The sequence below is a fragment of the Canis lupus genome, chromosome 29 (assembly GCF_011100685.1).
Source record: "Canis lupus familiaris isolate Mischka breed German Shepherd chromosome 29, alternate assembly UU_Cfam_GSD_1.0, whole genome shotgun sequence".
In the NCBI taxonomy this organism is placed as follows: domain Eukaryota; kingdom Metazoa; phylum Chordata; class Mammalia; order Carnivora; family Canidae; genus Canis; species Canis lupus.
Window position 1 is genome coordinate 19705909 of NC_049250.1, and position 26567 is coordinate 19732475.

Below are 26567 nucleotides of genomic sequence, written 5' to 3' on the forward strand. Positions count from 1 at the left end.
AGCGACGCCTCAGCCCGCGGCGCGGCGGTGCCGGAGCAGGCGGTGCTGACCGGTTCCCCCGCCGCACCGAGGTCGGGGGCGGGCGAGCGTTATCTGCTCACCCCGGACGGGTCGGCGAGGAGCTCGGGGTTTCCTTCTCTCCCTCTTGTAAATCTCTACTCAGTCCTGCGGAGAACCTGGCCAGTCGTCCAAGGAGAACCCGACGAAGCTTCCCTCGAGGGACAGCAGGTCTAGGAAGGATCTTGTGCTTTTGGAAAAGCCGAGTAAGTCCTGCGGGCCTCTTGGGGAGGCGTGTCCACCCCAGGACTCCCACCCGCTTCCATTACCCTTACCTTCCTTCCTCCTGGACCTCACCTGTGGGGTTTATTCATTTATTTTTTATTTTTAAAGATTTTTATCCATTCCTTCCTTCCTTCCTTCCTGAGAGACACACACAGAGACACAGGCAGAGGGAGATGCAGGCTCCATGCAGGGAGCCCGACGTGGGACGCGATCCCGGGTCTCCAGGATCACGCCCTGGGCCGAAGGTGGCGCTAAACCGCTGAGCCACCGGGGCTGCCTTTTTTTTTTTTTTAATCTGTGGGTTTTTTTTTTTTTTTTTTTAAAGATTTTATTTATTTATTCATGAGAGGGAGAGAGAGAGAGAGAGAGAGAGAGGCAGAGACACAGGCAGAGGGAGAAGCAGGCTCCATGCAGGAAGCCCGACGTGGGACTTGATCCCGGGTCTCCAGAATCAGGCCCTGGGCTGAAGGCGGCGCTAAACCGCTGAGCCACCTGGGTTGCCCAAACCTGTGGGGTTTAAAGACATGCGCCGACAGTTGGATGGTCTGTGGACTTAGGTCCTTAGGAGGCCATTTTCTTGTGCAGTCGTTCACCGGTTGTGGCTTTATTTTAGCAGAAGCAACGTGAACCTTATCTTCAGGTCTTGTTCTGGAAATAATCTAGAGTTTACAATGATAAAAAAATTAATGACAAGACTTGCTTGTTTAGCATAATCATAAAGTAAAAGTAGCAGTCCCCGACTGTCTCCTATCCCACTCTCTGGAGGCGATACTGATTAATAGTTTGGTTTATTCTTTCTTTCTTTTTAATTCGTTTAGAGATTTGATTTATTTACTCATGAAAGAACCACACAGAGAGAAGCAGAGACACAAGCAGAGGGAGAAGCAGGCTCCATGCAGGGAGCCTGATGTGGGACTCGATCTGGGGACCCCAGGATCACGCCCTGAGCCAAAGGCAGATGCTCAACCGCTGAGCCACCCAGGCATCCCTCTTTTTTTTTTTTTTTTTAATACATAGTTTTAAATTGTGTTTACATGGGTAGGGTTTGCTTTTTTTTTTTTTTAACAAAATGGGATTATACTTGTGTGCAACTTTTTCTCACTCTTAGTCTTTACTCCTATCCCCTAAGGGATTTATATATATTCCTTATAATGGTTATATAATGCAGAAATTTATTTTATGGATGTAGTTTAGTTTTTCAGCCTCCTCTGGAAAGGTGTTTAAATTGTTGCCAGTTTTTCAGCACTTGAAACAACTTCTGGGAACATTGTTTTTTTTTTTTTTTTTTTTTTTTTAAATAGGCTCCCAGGAAACTATTATTTTTTTTAATTTTTATTTATTTATGATAGTCACAGAGAGAGAGAGAGAGAGAGGCAGAGACACAGGCAGAGGGAGAAGCAGGCTCCATGCACCGGGAGCCCGACGTGGGATTCGATCCGGGGTCTCCAGGATCGCGCCCTGGGCCAAAGGCAGGCGCCAAACCGCTGCGCCACCCAGGGATCCCTGGGAACATTGTTATACAAATACATATTTGTGCTATTGTGCCTGTAGGATAAATACCTAGGTGTGAAAGATCTGGATCCACAGGTATCAACATTGAACGTTTCTTTCTTTTTTTTTTTTTTTTAACATTTCTTTTTTTTTTTTTTTTTTTTAGGAAAGTTACCTTTTTATTTATTTTTTTAAATTTTTATTTATTTATGATAGTCACACAGAGAGAGGCAGAGACATAGGCAGAGGGAGAAGCAGGCTCCATGCACCGGGAGCCCGATGTGGGATTCGATCCCGGGTCTCCAGGATCACGCCCTGGGCCAAAGGCAGGCGCTAAACCGCTGCGCCACCCAGGGATCCCTGAACATTTCTTTTAAAGATTTTATTTATTTATTCGTGAGAAACACACAGAAAGAGGCAGAGACCTAAGCATAGGGAGAAACAGACTCTCTGTGGGGAGCACAATGCAGAACCTGAACCCAGGAGCTCAGGATTACAACCTGTGCCAAAGGCAGATGCTCAACCACTGAGCCACTCAGGTGTCCCAACGCTGAACATTTTGATAGGCACTTCAAACCATACTAATTTACACCTCCGTCAATGAGTCCAAGTGCCCTGCTTTTCCACACCCTTACCTTAGAGTAAGTATTGCCAGTCCTTTAAAGCTATCCATCTTGTATGTGAAAAGTGGTATCTTATTTTAATTTGCTTTAATCATTTATCCAATAAACTTCCTGAATATCTCGCTATTGATGTGCGGGGCACCAAGCCAGACACTGGGGAATACAATTGTGAGTCAAGTAGCTCTCTGTCAAGGCCCTGGTCCCCATAACAGTCTTACAAGGAAGATAAATGTTCTTGTGATTACTTGATGAATGTGCAGCTGTGAACTGTGATGGGCGCAAAGAAGAAAACACAAAGCAGCAATGAAGGGGAAGAGGATCATGTCCTGACCTAGGCAGGGAGGACTGTGCCCTATAAGATTGGAAGGATTTGCAGAAGTTAACTAGGCAATGAGAGCAAGTGGTTTTCCAGTTCAAGAGAACACTTGGGGCCGAGGCCCTGAGGCCTGGAGGGTCACTTTACAGGCCTGAAAGGTGTCTGGTATGGAGGAGACAGCTGAGGAAGTCACAGAATCTGCAGAGGCCAGGTCTCTCAAAGGACACTTGTAAGTGTCCTTACTTCCTTACTTGCAAGTCTTTATTAAAGGAATAATAGTCTTTATCATCTATCTATTATCTACCTATCTATCTATCATCTATTTATTGTCAGTCTTTAATAAAAGGAATAGGAAGCTACTGTAGCCATCAGTATACTTCATGCTTAAATAATTTCAACATAAATATCATTAACTGAAGTTCAATATTTGGAGTTTTTTTGTTTTTAAAGCAGAATTTATACATGACAAAATGCAAATATCTTAAGCGTACCATGAGTTTTGGCAGTTGCATGTATCAGTACATCTCTACCCCTTATCCTGGCTGTGTGCTTTTTCTAGGGTGCCTCAAAACATTTCATGGTCGGAGTAAAGACTCTGACAGTATACTGAACAGCACATTCTGTATATTTCCATTTATATGATGTGTGAACACATTCAGATTCCCCTGCAGGGTGTAATTATCTGGAGCTCATTTAGAAGAATTAAAATGGGCCTTAAGGTTTGGGCTCCTGATCCCCTACCTGGTTTTCTTTTGCCTAGAGAATATCAATGTCAGGTGAGAAGTCCTCAGCAACAGCCTCAAAGTTTAGAATGATGACCAGTGTCTGGAATGCCTGGGTGGTTCAGTTGGTTGGGTGTTCTACTTTTGATTTCCATTTGGGTCGTGATCGGGGGGGTCCTGAGAATGAGCCTGTGTCAGGCTCCTTGCTGAGCAAGGAGTTTACTTGTTTCTCTCTCTACCCCTCCCCCTGCTCGTGTGTGTGTGCTCTCTCTGAAATAAATACATAAATCTTAAAAAAAAAAAAAAAAAAAAAAAAAGAATGACAACCAGTGTTGGGTCCTTGGAATGGTGGTAGTCTCATCTGCAATCTCAGCAAGTTTTTCTGCAAGAGGCTCTCATTTCTAGGAAGCCATTTTGAGAATACCAGAGAATATCTTCATACAATTTACATCCAGATCTGTCTCCCCACTTTGATACTGGGGCCTTATTTTAGCATTTTGAAATGGTTGCTTTGAAACCCTATAAGTTAGTGGATTTTTGGTTAGCTCCATGGCCCAATACTTTGTAAGGACCCCTTGCTTGGGGTAAATGATTGGACAGGGCATTTCTTTTAGCATCTAGAGTGCCTTAGATACAACTTCTTTGGCAGTATTAAGGTATTGTGAAGTTTCTTGGCCTTGTTAGGAATCCCCACTGAGATGAGACAGCCTCACTGTTTCCAAAGCACCCAGACATCATATGTTACCTCAAGGTATATCTACAGTGTATATTAACTCTCTTTTGTCTAGCCTGTTGGCAGGCTCTAGTGAGGGCAATTAATTCTGCCATCTGGGCTGTAAAGAATCATATTCTTTTTTTTTTTTTTTTTAAACATATTAGTTTCAGAGGTAGAGGTCAGTGATTCATCAGTCTTATGTAATACCAGTGCTCATTACATCCTCCATAATGTTTATCATCCAGTTACCCCATCCCCCCACCCATCAGCAACCCTCAGTTTGTTTCCTATGATTAAGAGTCTTTTATGGCTTGTCTTCCTCTCTGATTTCATCTTGTTTTATTTTTTCTCCCTTTCCCTATGATCCTCTGTTTTGTTTCTTAAATTCCACATGAGTGAGAGCATATGATAGTTGTCTTTCTGATTGACTTATTTCACTTAGCATAACACCTTCCAGTTCCATCCGTCATTGTAAATGGTAAGATTGCATTTTTGATGGCTGAGTTGTATTCCATTATATATACCACATCTTCTTTATCCATTCATCTGTCAGTGGACATCTGGGCTCTTTCTATAGTTTGGCTATTGGGGACGTTGCTGCTATAAACATTGGGGTGCAGGTCCCCTTCTCATAACTATATTTGTATCTTTGGGGTAAATTTTTAGTAGTGCAATTGCTGGGTCATAGGGTAGCTCTATTTTCAACTTTTTGAGGAGCTCCATACTGTTTTCTAGAGTGGCTATACCAGCTTGCATTCCCACCAGCAGTGTAGGGGGATTCCCCTTTCTCTGCATTCTCGTCAACATCTTTTGTTTCCTGACGTTAATTTTAGCCATTCTGACTGGTGTAAGGTGGTATCTCTGTGGTTTTGAAGAATCATATTCTAAGAGTGACTTAGATAACTCTATGGCATAGCCTGATCATTTACCGTTTCTGTCTGTAGATATGACCCATCAACTATCAGGGTCAAGTGTGGACTGTCCAAAGGCATTTCTAATAAGTCTGCAATGGGGTATGAATGATTCTTATATAAATCCCCAGAAAAATGCATCTTTCCCTACTTTTGTGATGGAAGGAGAATAGCAGGGTTCAAAGGCTAAGGGTGCTGAATAGAAATAGGTATTGGAGAAAGTAATGATATTGCAGAGGATATAAACTGGCTAAGCTAGGAATGTAGTACATTTTCATTAAGTAACAAAGGTTGTACACTTGGGAGACCACTGGGTTCAAGGAGGATTCTAAAACTCATGGTAAATTAGACTGATCAAGGATAGAGGATGGTTGAAGAGCTAGCCCTAGTCAGCAAAATTTATATTCATGCTTGTGTTTCCAGGAGAGGAGCTCTGTCACCAAGGATTTAGTCTGGTCTTTTTTTTATTTTTATTTATTTTATTTTTTTTATTTTTATTTATGATAGTCACAGATAGAGAGAGAGAGAGGCAGAGACACAGGCAGAGTGAGAAGCAGGCTCCATGCACCGGGAGCCCATTGTGGGATTTGATCCCGGGTCTCCAGGATCGCGCCCTGGGCCAAAGGCAGGCGCCAAACCGCTGCGCCCCCCTGGGATCTCTAGTCTGGTCTTAAAGAAGAAGCTTGGGAATCCCTGGCTGGCTCAGCGGTTTAATGCCTGACTTCGGCCCAGGGTGTGATTCTGGAGTCTCAGGATCGAGTCCCACATCAGGCTCCCTGCATGGAGCCTGCTTCTCCCTCTGTCTGTGTCTCTGCCTCTCTCTCTCTGCGTCTCTCATGAATAAATAAATAAAATCTTTACAAAAAAAAAAAAAAAAGAAGAAGAAGAAGCAATTTCCTGGAAATTGGGAACTCTCTGTCTACAATGTCTTGTGAGACCTAGAATAATTTTTAAGTAGTGAGTCTTGGCAAATTCTGGATGGCCTGTAGTCACCCAGTCAGAGATAAGCAACTTGCCTGAGATAAATCGTGGCCTGGATAATGAACCTCTTGCTAGAGAAAATTACAACTTTTTTTGTCTTTTTGTGCTAGAAGTCAGAAAGTAGATAGAATTTATATTCGTGCTTTTCTAATCTTTAAAACTTAGTAAAAGCTCATCCTACAGTGAAACTTTGAGGTCCTAATTAAGAACTTATGAAAGGTAAGGGACAGTGAATCTCTGAGGCATAGTAATGCATGTATACTATAGGTTCTTCCAAAGACAGGTAAACAGGTATTAATTCAAATTTATTTATTTATTTATTATTATTATTATTTTTTGGTATTAATTCAAATTTAAAGGAACAAACTCTGAAGTACATGCACAGCTGTAAAACTGATGGTTTTGGGTAGGGTTAGGGCAAGAATAGTATTTGGAATTGGCACCACAGAATGTGAGGTATAATTTTATCAATGATAATCTGAGTTGGTGAAAAAAATCTGTATACCCAGTTACTTAATGGTCAGACTAGGAGTGTTATAAGGACTAGTACGAGGTGAAATGAGTTCTTTGTCTTTTATTCCTTTTAGCATGGACTTTAATTCTTCCTTTTCTTCAAGCTTTAAGGACACTATGCAGGCTTGGGTAAAAGTTGGAATGGATCAGTTTAAACCTTGAGGTGCTCAGCCTCAGTAACCGTGAAAATGGTGGTAAATTTTTGGCCCATTAGGACTCTGGTACCTCATAGACGGTGTGTCAGATTTATGTGTTTGGATCGGATTTATGTATTTGTATCCAAAATTAGCTATGATTTGCAGAAGACAGGTACAGTCTTAAGAATTTCATGGAAGAGACCCATACTGTCATCCATAGTGGCCTCACCTATTCACATTCCCACCAACAATACTTGAGGGTTCCCTTTACTCCACTTCCTAACCAACAGTTGTTATTGCTTGTCTTTTTGATTCTAGCCATTCTGACAGGTGATATCTCAGTGTGGTTTTGATTTGCATTTCTCTAATGATGAGTGATGTTGAGCATCTTTTCATGCGTCTGTGGCCATCTATACGGTTTCTTTGGAAAAATGCCCTCTGCCTATTTTTTTAGTCAGATTTTGTGTGTGTACGTGTGTGTGTGGTTAGTTGCTTTAGTTGCTAGGACATCTTAATTTGTCAATTCCATTTCCATAATAAATCTTTCTCTTCATTAAGTTTAAGCTAATGTGATATCACAAGGGAAAATTATGTTTCTAGTGAAAAGACCAAGAGTAACAGCAGCTGGGACATAGAGGATATCAGCGCTATTGGAAAATCCACCACTTAAATTTTCACTGACTCCAAGGGAGAGTGATGAATTTACTTGTAGGGTTATTATTAAAAGTGTAACACATATAACTATCAGAAAATAGTGAGTGTGGCCCGGAATTGTTTGTGACAATTCTTCTTATGAGTTTTAAGGAAAGAATTGGAAGTTGAGTGCTACCATTTCTCTTGAAACTCTCTCATTGTATATTAGATTTTTCCTTGCCAAGAATGGGAATGTTGGTTTTCCAGCATCCTTTTTGTTCATAGTAGCAGCAAGTATCCTTATCCATGCACATTTTTTGGAAGGCATAAAAAATATCTAGGGCCATCCCATTGTTTACTTAGAAAAACCATTAATTTGTTTATGGTCTAACTCTGTTTTTGTTCTACAACTCTCTCAAAATGTTTGGAAGATGCTATAGATCTATTAGAGGAGTAATTTCTTTTCTTTCTTTCTTTATTCCTTTTTTTTTTTTTGAAGATTTTATTTATTCATGAGAGACAGACAGAGAGAGAGAGAGAGAGGCAGAGATACAGGCAGAAGGAGAAGCAGGCTCCACATAGGGAGCCCGATGCAGGACTTGATTCTGGCACTCCAGGATCATGCTCTGGGCCGAAGGCAGGCACTAAACCGCTGAGCCGCCCACGGACCCCATTACTCCAGAGGAGTAATTTCTTACGCCAGCCTTCAAATAATCAAATCCTTGATTTCTGGCTTACAAGGGTTCATAAGAAATGAGGATAATATGATCTTCACATTATTGATCTACTCCAGATTGTTATCTGAAGTCGATTTTAAAATCATCAATGAATTTGCTCTTTAAAAAAAATTGGATTAATGTCCAGTTAATGTTGACTCGAAATAAAATAGATATTGTTTCGGGTAAGGATTGTATCACATTTTGTGCTTTCTTTTTTTTTTTTTTAATATTTTTTTCTTTATTTATGATAGTCACACAGAGAGAGAGAGAGGCAGAGACACAGGCAGAGAGAGAAGCAGGCTCCATGCACCGGGAGCCCGAGGTGGGATTCGATCCCAGGTCTCCAGGATCGCGCCCTGGGCCAAAGGCAGGCGCCAAACCGCTGCGCCACCCAGGGATCCCCATTTTGTGCTTTCTTTAGTTCTTGTTCTTTTTGATGAATTTCAGGAATACATAGTTTCCCAAGTTCTTCTTTTTTCAAAATTTATGTATTATTATTATTCCTCCAATTCCATTATTATTATTTTATTTTTAATAGATTTTATTTATTTATTTGACAGAGAAATAGAGAGAGCCAGAGAGCACAAGGTGGGGAGGAGTAGAGGGAGAGGGAAAAGCGACCTTCTGCTGAGCAGGAAGTTCAATGCAGGACTCTATCCCAGGATCCTGAGATCATGACCTGAACCAAAGGCCGATGCTTAGCCAACTGAGCCATCCAGGTGCCCACCATTATTATTATTATTATTATTATTTTTAAGATTTTTAAAATTTATTTATTCATAGAGACACAGAGAAAGAGAGAGAGAAAGGCAGAGACACAGGCAGAGGGAGAAGCAGGCTCCATTCCGGGAGCCTGACGTGGGACTCGATCCCAGGTCTCCAGGATCACACTCTGGGCTGCAGGTGGCGCTAAACCGCTGTGCCACGGAGGCTGCCCTCATTATTATTATTTTTTAAGTAGAGTCCTAATGTGGGGCTTATAGTCAAGATTCTGAAATTAAAAGTCACGTTAAGACTCTGGCTCTACCAGCCAAGCCAGGCAGGCATCCCCCAGTCTTCTGACACTTTGAAGAAGGAGTTGTGGCTCTGAAGGACTTATTAATACTTGTACTAGTTCATGTAGGTGAGGGAGACTGGGATCACAGCTTCCCTGTACTGATTGAAGGTTCTTTATAGTGGTCATAAAAGGCTGACAATCAAATATTAAATTAAGTAAGTAATTAAATTTGCTAACCCTGCTTTGCCCCTTTAAGGTGCTCCTAAGGTGGACAATTTTGGTCATACCAAAAGTTCCTCAAAGTGGCCAATTGGTAAATTGTGTCATTTTGTAAATACACACAGGCATTTGGATTAAAATTGGGGTATACAGGAGTGCCTGGCTGGCTTAGTCAGTGGAGCATGTGACTCTTGATCCTGGGGTCATGGGTTCAAGCCCCACGTTGGGCACAGAGCTTACTTAAAAATAAATAAAATAAAATGAGAGTATACATATGAAACAGATGTTGGGCCTCACAGAGGTATGGGCTTGGACGGAGATGACCCCATAAAAATTTATCATGATCAGTCAGATGCTGCCTGTGAACCTGACCTTAGCCCCCAGTCAGAGGTTGGCTATCTCTGACCAGAGACCAAACAACTGCAGCCCCTGCTAATTCAAGATTTTGGAAAAAATTTTTTCACCTAAAGCAATTCTTAGGGATATGAAGATAGTTAGAGGAATAATAGACTTTACAAGCTTTTTAGATGGTTACTCAAGGCAAATTTCATTTGACTTGAGACAAAGACCTTAAACTTTTCAGTCTTAATAACATGGACTTATTTGTAGTCTGCTCATTCAGTATTCAATAATTATATTAAATGTACATAGTTGAAAGACTCCAGGGGTGTCTGGCTGGCTCAGTTGGTGGAGTATGTGACTTTTGATCTTGACGTTGTGAATTCAAGCCCCATATTGGGTGTAGATTTTATTTTATTTTACTTAAAAATAAAATCTTTAAAAAAGAAGAAAGACCCCAATTAAGAGGCAAAGGTTTTCATATTGGACTTAAAAATAACAAGACAAGGGATGCCTGGGTGGCTCAGCGGTTGAGCATCTGCCTTTGGCTCAGGGCATGATCCCGGAGTCCTGGGATCAAGTCCAGCATCTGGATCCCTGCATGGAGACGGCTTCTCCCTCTGTCTGCCTCTCTCTGTGTGTCTTTCATGAATAAATAAATAAAAACATAAAAACAAAAACAAAAAACAAGACAAGATCCAACCATATGTTATCCAACTGACTGTTGAGAACTGAAAATTCTGAGATTTCATCTTACTTGCAAGTTACCAAGGTAGTCTGCCACAGTTTCATGGTGGCTGGTGGAAGACACTAGAATTCTGGATCAGAAATGAGGGTGGTTTATTACTCACAGTAATAGCCAGATTACAAATATTTTTGTACCAGTTCCCCAAGTCCCAATTCCTTAGGGCAAAGCAGGAGGGTGAAGTGACTCCAGTGCACACAGTATGCTCCATAACAGGAGTAGAGGAGATTGGACTCTAAAAATGTGCAGTGAGTATGCCTGCCCTTTGCTCTGTCTTCTGGGACACTAAGCAAACCTGCTCTTTGCTTTGGAGAGGCACCCTGTCACCATCTTCCAAGATTGTTTGCTATCCAAACATACTTGAAAACATAGTTCAGAGAGGATAGTCTGCTTTGCTCTTAAGATGTGCAGAGAGGGGGATCCCTGGGTGGCGCAGCGGTTTGGCGCCTGCCTTTGGCCCAGGGCGCGATCCTGGAGACCCGGGATCGAATCCCACGTCGGGCTCCCGGTGCATGGAGCCTGCTTCTCCCTCTGCCTGTGTCTCTGCCTCTCTCTCTCTCTCTCTGTGACTATCATAAATAAATAAAAACTTAAAAAAAAAAAAAAGATGTGCAGAGAGAACAAATGGAGAATTGTCTCTTGACATCCACTTTTTGGGAGTCTGCTGCTTCATGGGGTTATGTGAGGTCTTTGGTTTCCAGAGAGGAAATAAATTGGTTGAAAGAAAGAAGAAGGAAGAAAAAAAAATAATAATAATAAAAAAAGAAGAAGTACAAATACTTAACTCAGGTACCATCTTCCCAGAATCTACTTCATTGAATTTTCTCAAATATCATTTTAAAATTTTGCAACTTTTCTATAAAGTAGATAAGGAGAAGAAAATGTCTGTTTATGATTTATAAATTTCATCAATTTTCTTGTCTTTTTTTTTAAGATTTATTATTTATTCATGAGAGACACAGAGAGAGAGGCAGAGACACGGGCAGAGGGAGAAGCAGGCTCCATGCAGGGAGCCCAAGGTGGGACTTGATCCTGGGACCGCAGGATCACGCCCTGGGCCGAAGGCAGGTGCTCAACTGCTAAGCCACCCAGGCATCCCACTTGTCTTATTTTCAATGAGTAACCTATTCTTCTTTCTCAGTGCCTGTGTTTTTTTCTTTTTAAAAATATCTTGTACTCTTTAATGAGAAAAATGTTTATAATGCTTACAACTCTGAAAAGTTAGTTTCCAGGACCCCTGGGTGACTCAGCTGTTGAGCACCTGCCTTTGGGCCAGGGCATGATCCTGGAGTCCCAGGATCCAGTCCCACATTGGGCTCCCTGCATGAAGCCTGCTTCTTTCTCTGCCTATGTCTCTGCCTCTCTCTTTGTGTCTCTCATAAATAAATAAATGAAATCTTTTAAAAAAAATGAATAGTTTCCTTCTCCCTTCTTCTAGTCTACCTCTAATACTTTATTTTTGGAAATGTTCTGCTATGGAACACCCTCTCTTAATTTGGCTTTAGTTTGTCCTCTGTCTTGGGAATGCAAGACACGTGAATTTTTCTTAGAGAAAGTATATAAAAAAACCCAGCAGTTGTAAACCATTTCTCTGGTTTTCATTACTTTTTGAAATGTCAATAATTTGTAACATATACAGTAGATTACTCCTATGTATAGAATTTTTACCCCCCCCAAAAAAAAAAGAATTTTTACCCCAAAGACCAAGATTCCCCCCAACCCTGCCCCATTCAAATGTATATACTCTTTAGAGATAAAGGAGGTTTTCATGGGATATTCTGACATTAGACATTAAAAATTTAAATACTTGAGGGATAGTTATATGTGGTCATTTAATCTTGAGTCTTCTAAACTATTATCTGTATCCTAAATTATAAACCTCCCATTCATTAGAACAGAGCCATTTCATTTCTGGATTAGAAGTGTTTAGAGATATTTCTTTTTAGAGGATGTTTCAATAAAAAATATTCAAGTTAATATTTTACCTTAATTAAAATCACTGGTATAAAACAAACCAAAAACAGCCACAATAAGCAGCCATCTTTTTTTAAAAAGATTTTATTTATTTATTCATGAAAGACACAGAGAGAAAGAGGCAGAGATATAGGCAGAAGGAGAAGCAGACTCCATGCAGGGAGCCTGATGTGGGACTCGATCCCGGGACTCCAGGATTACAATGTGAGCCGAAGTTAGATGCTCAACCACTGAGCCACCCAGGCGCCCCAGTAAGCAGCTATCTTTGTTGAAAATCCTGTCTATCTGGGACCAATCAGGACAGACAAACCTTATAGTGATTTGAATACTGAAAGCCTAATATAAAGGATTATTGGGGATCCTGGCTGGTTCAGTCAATTAAGCATGTGACTCTTGATCTCAGGGTTGTGAGTTCAAGTCCTACATTGGGTATAGAGCTTAAAAAAAAAGTAAAAGAAAATTATTATCTGTAGTAGAGGATTGGAGAGACTAGGGAATGATGAATAAGATGAGAAGTTCAGAAATATAGGAATAGCAGATGTATAATAGTGAATATAGTATTATATAACACTGTATCTTTTAGCCACCCCACACCCTATAAGCTGAGATGTGGATCTTGTTGGACAAATGGCTACTGAATGCCAGATGAGTTGCTATGGTGCCATACTAGTAGAACTTGCTGGAAATCGACCCTCTAGGATGCTGGGGGTTGTTTATAGGAAGATGTCTCACAGGAGACACTCTGCTATAAAACCACCTGAGGGTTGGACGCTTGGGTGGCTCAGTGGTTGAGTGTCTGCTTTTTGGGCTCAGGTCATGATCCCAGGGTCCTGGGATAGAGTCCTGAATCAGCCTCCTTGCAGAGAGTCTGCTTCTCCCTTTGCCTATGTCTCTGCCCCTTTCTGTGTCTCTCGTGAGTAAATAAATAAAATCTTAAAAAAAAAAAAAAAAAGCATCTAAGGAGTTTGCTGAAGAAGCTGCCAGCGCAGGAGAAGCCATGCACCTCCCGGATCTGCAAAATTCCTTCCTCCTGTGATGACTTTCCAGCGTCCTCTCCTTTTTAAAATTTATTTATTTATTTATTTATTTATTTATTTATTTATTTATTTATTTGACTCAGAGGGAGGGGGAGTAGAAGCAGGGGATGTGGCAGGCAGAGGGAGAGTGAGAAGCAGGCTCCCCACTGAGTAGGGAGCTAATGCAGGGCTCCATCGCAGTACCCTGAGATCTTGTCCTGATGAAGGCAGACACTTAACCACCTGAGCTACCCAGGTGTCCCTCCAGTGCCCTCTTCTTCTTCTTCTTCTTTTTTTTTTTTTTTTCAGATTTTGGATTTTTTTTTTAAATTTTTTATTTATTTATGATAGTCACACAGAGAGAGAGAGAGAGGCAGAGACATAGGCAGAGGGAGAAGCAGGCTCCATGCACCGGGAGCCCGACGTGGGATTCGATCCCGGGTCTCCAGGATCGCGCCCTGGGCCAAAGGCAGGGCGCCAAACCGCTGCGCCACCCAGGGATCCCCAGTGCCCTCTTCTGATAAAGCTTCAGTGCCAGCTATCTAAAGAGGTCAGATTCATTTCATTTTTTTTAAAAGATTTTATTTATTTATTCATGAGAGACATAGACAGAGGCAGAGACATAGGCAGAGGTAGAGGGAGAAGCAGGCTCCCCACCTGAGTAGGGAGCCTGATGCAGGATTAGATTCCAGGACCCGGGACCACGACCTGAACCAAAGGTAGACGCTCAACCATGGAGCTACCCAGGTGCCCCCTCAGATTCGTTTTCATACAGCAAGCACGCCAATGGCCTGAATTTGGGTCAAGAGGAAATAAGTCAATAACTGGCATAAAGTACAACAGGTCAATAAATCCAGACACAAATCTAGTCTTATTTTCCTTGTTTTTAAAATGATGGTGCTGGGGTAATTTAGATCTGAAATTCCTTTTGATTCTAATATTTCACTATTATTTTTACACCAGGTAAGTGCTGAACTCCTCCTCCCTTCCATTCTGTCCTCTTATTACTTTAGCTGTGCCTGTCTCTAGAGTGCTTGGGGTTAGTTCAGCTGTGAAGACTGTCACCTATGCTGGAATGAAGGGCTCAAGTGTGGGCTAGCTGCTTCTGTCCCTTTTCTAAGTCTGCTCATCTACGGGAGGAGCCTGGAAGGCAGGCCTTTTGTCTAGCAGGGTATTTGAATGCCTGGAGAATCCCTATCTTTTCTCTCCAAACATGGTCCCAGGAGGCTTCTCTACCAGTGAAGAGGCTCCTAGAATTTCATTCCTTACCTGGATTATATCTCTCAACTACCAGAATCTCAGTGCTGCCCCTTTGGAAACCTTAAATGCCACCATTTCCATGAAACCTTCTAGTGCACAGTAGATACTCTGATTCCCTATAATATTTTATTTATTTAATTTTAAAAAAAGGTTTATTTATTTATTTGAGAGAGGGCTGGGGAGGAGGGGAGCAGGGGCAGAGGGACAGAGAATCTCAAGCATACTCCACATTGAGTGTAGAGCCTGATGATGGGCTCAATCCCATGACCCTGAGATCACAACTTGAACCCAAAGCTAGAGTCAGATGCTCAACTGAATGGGCCATCCAGGCACCCCGAGTCCTATAATATTTTAAATTGTCTTCACTTGGGGGTACAATGATTGATTGATTGATTTTTAAAGATTTTATTCATTTATTCATGAGAGACACAGGCAGAGGGAGAAGCAGGCTTCCTGCAGGGAACCCGGTGTGGGACTTGATCTGGGGACTCTGGGATGGATCATGTCCTGAGCCAAAGGCAGATGGTCAACCACTGAGCCACCCAGGTGTTCAAGGGGTACAATGATTTAAAGGCTATTTGCTTATGTCTCTGTCTTCCGAGTAGACTATGAGCACATTCATAGTGATGTATTAAATCAATATTTATTTTGTGTCTTAGCTAAGGAATAAATTACACTGGCTGCTTATCATTTTCTTCCCTTCATTTGCCTCTGCACACCCCACTGACCTCTTTCCTTTCCTCCTCTTAGCCAAAACTGCTTCTGCTCTTTTTCACAATCACATGCTCGAAGCCAATCTACCCAGCGGTATTTATTTATTTATTTATTTATTTATTTATTTATTTATTTATGAGAGAGCAGGAGAGGGAGAGGGACAAGAAGCAGGCTCCCCACTGAGTAGGGAGCCTGATGGGGGGCTCGATCCCGGGACCCTGGGATCATTACCTGAGCTGAAGGCAACCACTTCAGCTGAGCCACCCATGTGCTCCCAGAAATGGGCTTTTCACTGTTGTAGCCACAGTATGCTATTTTCTCAAGAGGCCCCCTGTCAGAAGCAGAAACAGAAGCGAGCTTCAAGTCACTAACACGCACCGAATGCCTACACAATAACTGAACATGTCTTTGCCTAACAATCTGCCCATGAACACGAGTGCAATTCAGCACTCACTGCCCTACAAATCCTGCATGGACATGACAGTGCCCATCCACATGCTGGAGCCTTTGGTTTCTGAGGCCAGACCACAGAGCAGTGTGCATTGTGACAGAGCCCCAGACTACACAATGGCAAATCAGGGTGGATGTTTTGGCCCATATTCCAGTAATTTTGAGTCTTGGGGACTTCTGGAAAGTCAAGGGAACAGTGAAGGAGGGTAAACAGAGGCTAATTTGCTATTTAGCATCACAGATTCTGAAAAACGAAGAGCATTAAAGGGAGTCAGTGTGCTGGTGGGCACTGGACATACAAGGGAACTCCGAAGGAGTAGATGAATTCAGGGGTCATCGTCTAGACTGCAAGGTCACTCATTACCCAGTGATCAGAGTTTTGCTTTGTTCTAAGAGAGCAAATAGATTCAGCGTGATTGGTCGTCATGCCCCTCTGCTGTCTCCAGGTTCCATAGTCCAGGAACGAGTGCAGTAGAATGACCACAATGCTGCATTTCTGCCTTGTCCACCAGTTACTCGTCCCATGTGGCCTGCTACACAGTGTGCAGGATGGATGGCCTGGGTCCTACCTGTCTCCTGGCACTCACGTTGTTAGCTCCTATTACACTGTGTGTGCACTTCAGAAATGTATACACATTGAAGTGAAATAAGTCATCTCTAGGGCAGTTTAGAAAAGGATGGGAAACGCTTGCTTTTTAGGTAGGATCATTTTCTGTATCTGTGTTTTGTTTTCAAATTCCTCTTGGGGGGGATCCCTGGGTGGCTCAGCGGTTTAGCGCCGCCTTCAGCCCAGGGCGTGATCCTGGAGACCCGGGATCGAGTTCCACGTCGGGCTCCCTGCTTGGAGCCTGCTTCTCCCTCTGCCTTGTGTCTCTGCCTTTCTCTCTCTCTGTCTCTCATGAATAAATAAATAAAATCTTAAAAATTTTTTTTTTCTCTTGGGTTATTCAGACCAAACAGGGACTGTTAGCAGAGCTTCCCTCTGCTGGAGAAACCATTGACAAGAGAGTGTGTTAGCCTGAGGGTAGGTGCAGGGGTGTCTCTTTGAAAAGGCAAGTAGATAGTACAGGGCAGGAGGAGGAAATGGTCAGTTTTTGGGAACAAAAATAACAGATTAAATTTTGAAAAGCAAACATTCAGGATTATCTATGATCCTGAGCGAGCTTTTGAGAAGCAGCAAATACAGTAGCTACTACTCCCTCTTCTGGTAGGCATCGCCATAGTGTTGTCTTAGGGTTTGGGGCCCCCCAGTGGGGGAACCATCAGGCCTTTTCTGCACAAGGCTTGTGTGTGTGCATTTCTGATAATAAAAGTAGTTCATTGTCATTCTAGTATATTTACAAAGGTGAGAAAGAGTTGAAGAAAAAAGTTATCTATATTTGGCTCTTTTTAAAATGTCTCTCACACTAGGAAACATAAGGAAAAATTATACTAGTTTATATTGGTGCAAATACTCTTATATGGTTGGTGACAGAATAAATTATGCTGCATGCTTTCAGGAAATCTTTCCTAAGGCAGATAATCTGAAATATAGAAATTTGTGAGCACAAAAATGACTTTGGTACTATTCATACTATTGAAAAATTAGAAATGACTCAAGTCAAGGGGCTATTATGCAGACTATTAAACTTATATAAGCTGCCTTTTACTGACATGAGAAAATGCTTATTTAAAATAAGAAAAGTGAGGGGCTCCTAGGTGGCTCAGTCTGTTAAATATCTGCCTTGGGCTCAGGTCATGATCTCAGGGTCTAAAGATCAAGTCCCATGTCAGGCTCCCTGCTCAGCAGGGAGTCTGCTTCTCCTTCTGCCTCTGCCACTGCCCCTGCTCATTTTCTCTCTCTCTCTCTCTCTCTCTCTCTCTCTCTCTCTCTCTCTCGTCAAATAAATAAATAAATAAATCTTTAAAAAAAATGGGATACACAAGTTTGATTCACCATAGACCCAGCTTTGTTTTTATTTTTTTATTTTTTTTTAAGATTTTATTTATTTATTCATGAGAGATACAGAGAGAGAGAAGGAAAGACAGAGACACAGGCAGAGGGAGAAGCAGGCTCCTCTCAGAGAGCCTGACGCAGGACTCCATCCCAGGACTTCAAGATCAGGCCCTGGGCCAAAGGCTGCGCTCAACCACTGAGCCACCCACAAGCCCTCAGCTTTGTTTTTATTTTTTTAAATTTTTTATTTAGGATAGTCACACAGAGAGAGAGAGAGAGGCAGAGACACAGGCAGAAGGAGAAGCAGGCTCCATGCACCGGGAGCCCGGCAAGGGATTCGATCCCGGGTCTCCAGGATCGCGCCCTGGGCCAAAGGCAGGCGCCAAACCGCTGCGCCACCCAGGGATCCCTGAGCTTTGTTTTTAAAATGCATATGATGACTACAAGAAAACATCAAAAAAGGAGTGTCTCAGGTGAATTAAAAGTAACATCCTCTTTCTACTTTTCTTTTATAAATGCAATTTGTTTACTGTGGACATCTGGAGAATATAGAAAACTTGTAGTGAAGAAAAAAAAATCCCTCTCTCTATGGAGAAACTACTGTCACTATTCTGGGCTATTTCTTTCCAGAATTTTAATGTCAAATATTTATTTATATTGAAGCTTGGTTTCTAGCAGTGTGAAAGCTTTTGCATCTGTTTCTTCTTGTGGATAAAATTTAGATAATTTTGGCAAATTAAAAAATCCCATTGAAACACAAGTTGAAATTAAGCCTATAAATTAGTTGTGAAAAACTAATGGACATTCTCATTCTAATGTCCTCTACTTAAATCTTCTTTTATGTTCCTTAGGAAAATAAAATTATACATTTTTTTGTAAGATTATCTTTAGGAACTTTATAATTAAAAAAAATGGTATTGTGAATGTCAATTTTGTATTTCCTATATTCTTCTTACTTATTAGTGGTATTTTTTTTATTAGTGGTATTAATGATTGCTTACTCAATTCATATATGTTTCTCATTCCGAACTGTCTTATGAATTCTTATAGGTTTCTATTGATTCTGTGGGATTTCCTAGATAACTAATCTATATGTGATGGTCATTTTATTCCCTCCTTTCCAGTGGTTATGTGGCTCCCACATTCCTTGTCCTTGTGCTCCCACTTTAGAAAGATGTAGCAGAGCTTCCGGGCCGGCTCCTCATGCCTCCATGATTCTGGTAACACTCCCAAGTTTGTGCCAAGTGGCCCTGCTCTTTAACCATAGCTCTTTAGTGATCTGATCCGTGGTAGTCCAAAATCTTTTTCTCTCTGAGTACTTTTGAAATTGGGACAAAGAACTCAGAAATTGGGGCATTGCCACCAAATCATTGTAACGGGGAGAAAGTCAAAAAACTCTTGTTGAGGTAGCCCCAGCTGTCCTGGCTCCTTCATTTTTTTTGAGTTCGAGTTGCTCAACTGCTTTATTCTCTTAAAGCTCATTGCTGTTTCTTTTCTCTCTCTTTCTCTTGTGTGTGCGTGTGTTAACTGGATTGTTCCAACTGTTGCCATCAAAAGAAAACACTAGTGTTAAAATCAACTGAAACCTGATGGTGAGTTTTCATGCAACATAACACGTCTCAATTTAAATATCCCTTTTCCTTGGAACTCAGAAGGTTCAAGGCATTGTTCCAGCTCCAACAGCACAGCTTTCACAGCCCCAGGTTCCAGAGGACCATACTGGCGCTGTTTCAGAGCCCACACCCACTCAGATAGTTTTGCCTTCCTAACTCCCAGACAGCTCAGACCTCCAGGGCTGGCCACTGCAGACTTCCTGGAGTGGCCCTTGACCTTTTTAATGTACATTTGACTCAGGCAAAGGATCTATGAGCCTTATCTACAGGTGACATATTTAGAGTTGTCACAATTTGACATCCCCATTCCTACTGGAATTCTACTGACAATTTTATTTGTCAATTATACCTCAGTAAAGCTGGAAAAAAAAATATAATTGGAAAAGAATGCCTTAAAAAAAGAAGAGAATGCACTTGCCAAATCATTGGCTGCATTCCTGTGCCTGATGTCTTGTCCATCTGCTACAGCCGCAATACCACGTCCAGCACAGTGGCTGCAATAAAAATTTAAAGTAGTTAAATCTGTGGTCGTCTGTGGTCGCTCTCCAGGCTGCATCACGAGGGGCCTGTCGAATTACAGGACCACTGTCCTGCGTCCTTCAGGTTTTTTTTTTTTTTTTAATTTTATTTATGATAGTCACACAGAAAGAGAGAGAGAGGCAGAGACATAGGCAGAGGGAGAAGCAGGCTCCATGCACCGGGAGCCCAATGTGGGATTCGATCCCGGTTCTCCAGGATCGCACCCTGGGCCAAAGGCAGGCGCTAAACCGCTGCACCACTCAGGGATCCCTTTTTTTTTTTTTTTTTTAATCTTCAGGTCTTATTAATAGCAGTGTTCATCTCCATAATCCGTCCCCATCCCAAAGCAATATTGTTTTTGAATTGTCTTAGTGGGAGGGCAGTTTTGCAGCATCCATTTGGCTTTCTCCCTAGGCCAGTTATCCAATGGGGGTCGTTCCACCTTGTCAAGTATATTATTTGCTGTTGTACACATGGAGGCTGGGGAAACACCCACTTAGTGGGCCCATGGAACCAATGGGCTGCCTGTGAGTGGGACTTCATTTAGCCAGGACTCTATTGATTCCTTGGCCTCTTACAGGGGCTCAGGATGATGTTTGTTTTCAGGTATTTGTGTCGACTCAGATCCTGTGTCAATGGTCCTCCAGTGACTGCTCGTTCCCTTTCTCCCAGTGTATAGTCACCTGTAGCTCCCTTAGAGAAAGACTGAGGAATGGCCATGGTATGCATACTTGCCATAGTCTTGCAGGGTTCTTACTCCTAAGGACTTGGTCACCTCTTCAGTCACTGCATTTTGGATTTCTGAGTTGGTTCAGGTCTGAGAACTGAACAAATTTTTTGAGGAGCCTGCATTCAGGCCATTGCTCCTTCATTCTTTCCTTTTTGACTACAGATGTTTAGCCAATAATAGTTCTTGGTAGAGAAGAGTGGGTTGCCTCTGCAAACCCAGAAGGTTCAGGGGACTTCGAAGTCAGGAGCAACCATCTACATATTTCCACCCATGTTTTGGGGTCCCAGGTTTTCCCAACCAGGGCCATGTCTGTTGCATAACTAACCCGCCTTAGTTGAGCATTTAAACCTTAACAATGGGGACTTTAGCCTGCCACTCAGCTGTCTGCTGCTCCACTGCAGGAGAGAGGAGCCTCCTTGGGTGCTGCCACAGGGGCCCTGTGGGCTCATAGTTAGTGTTAATTATTCTTTAACAGCCCTCAGCCTCATTGTCGTCCTGCCGGGCATCAACCCATCCTGGCATCATCAGCCTTCTCCACTTGTCTTTATGGGCTTTCTCCGCCCTGTGTCTTTCAAATGTCCTGCATCATCCCACCTGCTACAGCGTTCCCCTTCACATTTCCTAGGTCCCCACCAGTGAAACCCTTAACAACTGAGTCATCACCTTGTGCCAGGGACTATCTGTGCCATACTTACTGACCAAGATGACATTCTCTTCCACCGGCCTCAAGTGAGCCAGGCCCAATTCCCATCTTAACTATCTGCTTTCTTGGTTCATTTGTGTTAGTCTGCAGCCTCCAAGAAGCAGTTGCCAAAATAAGATTAGATGGGATTTGTTAGGTGACATGCCTGTGAAGGAAGGTAGGGGGATTCCAGGGCAGGCTAGAAGAGCTGTGTGACCAGGAAGGTTAGGTGAAAGTCCTGGAGTGCAGTGCAATTCTAATATAGCATGGCAAAGCCGATATAGTGTTCTAGAAGCCAGATCGGAGCAGTTCCAGCTCCCAAGGGTGGCCTGTCTTACTCCGACTCGCTCTGTCATTGGCTGGGAGTTGCCTGTGGGAAGTGTGCAGTAAGCCAGGCCCTCAGGTGACCACGTTGCCCTGCACAGGAGATCTGAGGGACATGCATGTTCAAATCAGTGTTTCCTTAGGAATACTGTGATCCCATGGGATGCTTGGGTGGCTCAGCGGCTGAGGGTCTGCCTTTGGCTCAGGGCATGATCCTGAAGTTCCATATCGGGCTCCCGGCATGGAGCCTGCCTCTCCCTCTGCCTATATCTCTGCCTCTCTCTTTCTCTCTCATGAATAAATAAAATCTTAAAAAAAAAAAAAAGGAATACCATGATCCTTAGCTATGCACTCATGTTTTACAAGGAGGCAGTAAAAAATGGAAGCTCAGTGTATGTGAGCAGGATTGTCATTTGTGGGCTTTACTATAAGGTGACACTGTTTTTTTCCTGGGGAAACCACAGATGTTAGTAGCTGTAGATTTTTCCTTTGTGGCTGCTAGATTTTAGGTGACCAGACTGGACAGTGTTTAGGAAACTAATATGGTGAAGAGGGATTGACATTTTTTTTTTTAAGATTTTATTTATTTATTCACAAGAGACACAGAGAGTCAGAGACATAGGCAGAGGGAGGAGAAGCATGCTCCATGCTGGGAGCCCGATGTGAGACTCAATCCCAGGGCTCCAGAATCACGCCCTGAGCGAAGGCAGATGCTTAACCGCTGAGCCACCCAGGCATTCCGTTATTGACGTTTTATTTACTTATTTTAAAAGATTTAATTTATTCATGAGAGACACACAGAGAGGCAGAGACACAGGCAGAGGGAGAAGCAGGCTCCATGCAGGGAGCCCAATGTGGGACTCAAACCCTGGTCTCCAGGATCACGCCCTGGGCTGAAGGCGGCGCTAAACTGCTGAGCCACCGGGGCTGCCCCGTTATTGACATTTTATTTATTTTATTTTTTATTTATTTTTCCGTTATTGACATTAAAAAAATATTTTATTTGAGAGAAAGAGACAGTGCACAAGTGGGGGCAGGGGCAGAGGGAAAGGAACAAGTGGACTCCCCAACGCAGGGCTATGTGGGGCTATGCAGGGTTATGGGTGGGGTGGGAGGCTCAATCCCAGGACCCTGAGATCATGACCTGAGCTGAAGTTAGACAACCGACTGAGCCACCCAGGCTCCACAAGAGAGATTAACATTCTAACTGCAGATCTCACTTAATACCGTTTTCAGTATGACACCATCCCCCAACTGTTCTCTTAAACTTTTCTGCACAATATAATTTCATTCTTCTGTCCAGGTTGGGGAAGTCGTTTGCTTGGAGCAGAGAAGCACATCTGCCAGCTTCTTGACCAGGCTTCTCAAACCCGCATCGGAGGAACCTAATTCCTGAGCCGCTGAGAAGTTCCGTGGTGCAACTTTGCTTGCTTTTTCGCATCACTCATGGCTAGCTTAGCATTCAGCTTTCTTAGGTCTACAAATGAGTTGTCGCTCGTAACTGCTTTCAGCTTCTAAACCTTTCCTGCTGTTGTTTTGGCTCCTATCATCCTTGTCCTTCTGGGTTTATGCCTTTGTATATAACAGTCTTTACTGTTTTAGTGGGATTTTGTAGTTTTTTCTTCCAAAATTTAAAAATTCTAGTTAGTTAACATATAGTGTATTAGTTTCAGGAGTAAGATTTAGTGATTCATCACTTAGACCTAAAACCCAGTGCTCATCGTAACAAGTGCTCTCCTTAATACCCATCACTCATTTAGCTCACTTCCCACCTAAGTCCCTCCACCAACCTGGTTTGTTCTTTAAGAGTCTCTTATGGTTTGCTTTCCTCTCTCTTTTTCTTCTTAGTGGGATTTTTTAGAGAGACCTGAAGTTATGGGTTTAATCCTCCATTTTTATTTTTATTTTTTTAAAAGGCTTTATATATTTATTCATGAGAGACAGAGAGAGAGGCAGAGACAGAGGCAGAGTCAGAAGCAGGCTCCATGCAGGGAGCCTGATCCAGGACTCGATCCTGGGACTCCAGGATCAGTCCCTGAGCCGAAGTCAGATGCTCAACTGCTGAGCCACCCAGGCAGGCATCCCTAATCCTCCATTTTTAATTGATCTCTTCAAGAGCCTATTAACTGGTTTTCTTCACACAGAAGCCAGTCTATTAAAAACATAGATTAGATCATGTTACTCCCTTGCTGAAACTCTCAAATGGTTTCCCAATACACGTAGAATAAATTCCAAATTCCTTGCCTTGGCCTGTAGCATCTTATATGATCTTGCCCCTGGCTACTTCTCAGGCCTTGTATCTTACTGCATGTCCATCAGTTAGTTACTTTCTCCAGCCACACTGGCCTTCTTACTGTCCTTGGATATCAGAGCTGGTTTCTGTCTCTAACTTTTGCATTTGCTGTTTGTTTTACTGGAACATTCTTCCCCTGAGTCTTATCTGCTATGCTTCCTCACTTTCTTATCTCTGACCAAATGATTAAGGGGTAAATTTATCAAAAGGAGATATAGCCATTTATATATATACACACACACACACACACACACACACACACAGGTATGTTTATATGTATGTATATCTATCGAATACAATGTTTCAAAATGCAAAAGCAACGGTGATAAAGGAAGAGACAATCATAGTTGGAGACCTTAATACCTCTTACTGATAGAAAACTAGATAAAAAATTAAGAACTGGGATCCCTGGGTGGTGCAGTGGTTTGGCGCCTGCCTTTGGCCCAGGGCGCGATCCTGGAGACCCGGGATCAAATCCCACATCGGGCTCCTGGTGCATGGAGCCTGCTTCTCCCTCTGCCTATGTCTCTGCCTCTCTCTCTCTCTCTGTGACTATCATAAATAAATAAAAAAAAAAATTAAAAAAAAAAATTAAGAACTACCTTCAGGCTGTTGACATGGTTGAAACTAAAAGGATGAATAAAGACACTGAATGTTAAATGAATTGTTTTTTAAAAATATTTTATTTAAGTTCAATTTGCCAACATATAACACCCAGTACTCATCCCATCAAGTGCCCTTAGTACCCTACAACCCAGTTACCCCATCCTCCTCCCATTCCGCAACGCTTTGTTTCCCAGAGTTAGGAGTTTCTCATGGTTTGTCTTCCTAATATTTCCCCACTGAGTTTCCCTCTTTTCCCTTTCACTATTAATGGATCCAGTTTTAAGGGGCCTATATTAATAACAAAGACAATAAGACAAGGAAGATTATGAGAGAAAATGGGTCATTATAAAATGATAAAATAGTCTGTTCATCTTGGAGAAATGTACATGCTCCTAAAAACATCACTTTTGGCTAACAATAAGCAAAAAGTGACAGGAGAAAGAAAAACCCAAAGCTGTAATTGGAGATTTTAACTAATAGGATAAATAGACAAAATGTAGAGGATGCTGCTAAAAGCAGTAAACAGAGAATTTATAACCTTGAAATACATATATTAATAACGAATAAAGGCTGGAAATTATTCATACAATCCCAATCAGAAAAGGAAAAAAAAAAACCCATTAAAACAAATGCAAAGCACAAGGTAGGAAAGAAGAAAAAGGTTTGAATATGGCATAAGTAGTCTAAAACAAAGGATATCTCGGAGGATGCCCTGGATTTAAGAGGACTTTGATCAGTTTGCCAAATTTAGCCATATGGCTTTGGTGATGAGCATTACCCAAAATTCAAAGAAGATACACCAGTTCCTCACACTGAAACATTTGCTTTGGATGCCAAAAGATTATATTTCCACTAAAGTTCATTGGAAGTGTTTACGGCTATTAATTTTTTTGCTAAATGGAGGGGAAAAGGTTAACTCATTTAGTTTGCACTTTGTTGATTACGAGTGATACTGAACATCTTTGAATATTTAGTAGCCATTTTTCACTTTCATAATGTTCATATTCTTTGCTCATTTTTTAAAAAAGATTTTATTTATTCATTCATGAGATACAGTGAGAGAGAGAGAGAGAGAGAGAGGCAGAGACACAGGCAGAGGGAGAAGCAGGCTCCGTGCAGGGAGCCTGATGTGTGACTCGATCCTGGGTCTCCAGGATCATGTCCAGGGCTGAAGGTGGCACTAAACTGCTGAGCCACCCAGGCTGCCCTCTTTGCTCATTTCTAATTTTCCTCACTTATTTTTATAAACTTTGTTTTTAACATCATGTTGTTGCACATTGTTTGCTGTCTTCAGTTTGTTAGAATATTAAATTTTTATAAATTTATTTTGCCTTTTTTTCTTTCTTGCCTTTTAAAGAATGCCTATCAGTTTCCAACCATGTAATCCCAAATGTGGCCAATTGTCTCAAAACTCTTTTTTGGAATGGGTTCCTACTAATCTGATTAGAAATGCCATCTCAAAAAAAAAAAAAAAAGAAAGAAAGAAAGAAATGCCATCTCTGGGATCCCTGGGTGGCGCAGCGGTTTAGCGCCTGCCTTTGGGCCAGGGCGCGATCCTGGAGACCCGGGATCGAATCCCACGTCAGGCTCCCAGTGCATGGAGCCTGCTTCTCCCTCTGCCTGTGTCTCTGCCTCTCTATCATAAATAAATAAAAAATTAAAAAAAAAAAAAGAAATGCCATCTCTATATTGAATTTATATATATACCGAGATACCTACCTCATATATATATATATATATATATATACCGACCTATCTCTGGGTCTGTTCTTTTCTTGTGTACTTATCCATTCCTGTGTAAGTATTTTTACTAATCAATAGAAGTCCCACATTTTTTCTTCTTCAAAATTTCAGTGGTTGTATGCATTATCTCCTAAATACATTTTACTTCTTGGATTTTGATTGGGATTGTAATGATTTTGGGGAATTGATGGTTTTTAAATTTTGGGTCTTTTTACTTCTGGATTCAAGATGTCTCCACTGTTGCAGGTCTTCTAGGTCTTTTTTTTTTCCTTTTAGGTCTTTTAAAAATAAGAGTTTATAGTTTCCTTCACAAGGTCTTTCATACTTTGTGTTAGTTGTAATACTACTTTATATGCACTGTATT

General features: G+C 41.9%; 1 long non-coding RNA gene across 1 annotated transcript; it reads left to right on the forward strand.

Annotated features, from left to right (window-relative positions):
• On the forward strand, positions 1-25532 carry LOC102151269. Its single transcript, XR_005381082.1, has 3 exons — positions 1-263; positions 19251-19285; positions 22865-25532. It is a non-coding gene; the product is annotated as an uncharacterized LOC102151269 (long non-coding RNA).
• The last annotated feature ends 1035 nt before the right edge of the window (positions 25533-26567 follow it).